This window comes from Perognathus longimembris, chromosome 17 (assembly GCF_023159225.1).
Source record: "Perognathus longimembris pacificus isolate PPM17 chromosome 17, ASM2315922v1, whole genome shotgun sequence".
Classification (NCBI taxonomy): Eukaryota; Metazoa; Chordata; class Mammalia; order Rodentia; family Heteromyidae; genus Perognathus; species Perognathus longimembris.
Genome location: NC_063177.1, coordinates 50,294,655 through 50,295,835, shown reverse-complemented (window position 1 = coordinate 50,295,835; position 1,181 = coordinate 50,294,655). Strand labels below are relative to the sequence as shown.

General features: G+C 46.1%; 1 pseudogene; it reads left to right on the top strand.

Annotated features, from left to right (window-relative positions):
* Positions 1-215: 215 nt before the first annotated feature.
* Positions 216-603, top strand: LOC125365495 (annotated as a pseudogene).
* Positions 604-1,181: the final 578 nt, after the last annotated feature.

Sequence of the window (1,181 nt, the reverse complement as noted above, 5' to 3'; positions counted from 1 at the left end):
AACAGATGGCTGAGTGTAAGCTCTGCAGATAGAATTACTGTGGATCTACAGCGTGCTCTTGTATCTGTGTGTGTGCTTGAACTCAGGCCTGGGTGCTGTCCTTTAGGACTTTTTTACTCAAGGCTGGCACTCTACCACTTGAATCCAAGCTCCTCTCCCAGCTTTTTGGGTGGTTTAAATGGAGATAAGAGTCTTATAACTTACGGCTGGGGGGGGTTGGCGCCAGGAGTTGCTGGCGCGCCGCGGAGCTCTTCGGAACCAGCAGCGTCGGGACTGGGAACCGGTGACTGTGATCCGCGGGGTCCGCCATGGAGCCGGAGCAGATGCTGGAGGGGCAGACACAGGTTGCAGAGAATCCTCACACCGAGTACGGTCTCACAGACAACGTGGAGAGGATAGTAGAGAATGAGAAGATTAATGCAGAGAAGTCATCAAAGCAGAAGGTGGACCTCCAATCCTTGCCTACTCGTGCCTACCTCTGCCTATCTTGCTTCAGGGACTCGCTGTGCTTGCGAAGGAAAGACCACCAAAATCCCATTGAATTTCTAGCATCTTATCTTCTGAAAAACAAAGCACCGTTTGAAGACCGAAACTGACTTACTGGGATAAAAAGAAAAAAAATTGGTTGCTACTGTAGATTTACGTGATTAAGAGGCAGCTTTAATTGCCATGATTTTTTTTCCCCATTTGGAAGAACCTTCCGGACAACAGAACTTATTTCCAGATTGGCAGATGAGACCCTATTTCCTTTATTTTGATTTAATCACCATACTTATTTAATGAGCATACTCTGTGCAATTTTTCTCAGATCACCTATAACTTCGTTTTTAAATGGCCTTCAAAATAAACTGTTAAATGCCAAAAAAACCCAAAAAGACTCTTATAGACTTTTTCCTGCCTGGGTTGGCTTTGAATTGGGATCTGCAGAGCTCAGCCTTCTATCTAACTAGAATTACAGGGGTGAGCCACTGGTGCCCAGCTTCAGTGTGTTTTGATGTTAGAAGAACAATCATTAAAAAAAAAAAATCTCTTACACCAGGTACTGGTGGCTCATGTCTGTCATCCTTAGCTACTCAGGGGGCTGAGATCTGAGGATCGAGGTTCAAAGCCAGCCCAGGCAGGGAAGTCTTTGGGACACTTACTGCTAATGAACCACCAGAAAACCGCAAGTGGTGCTGTGG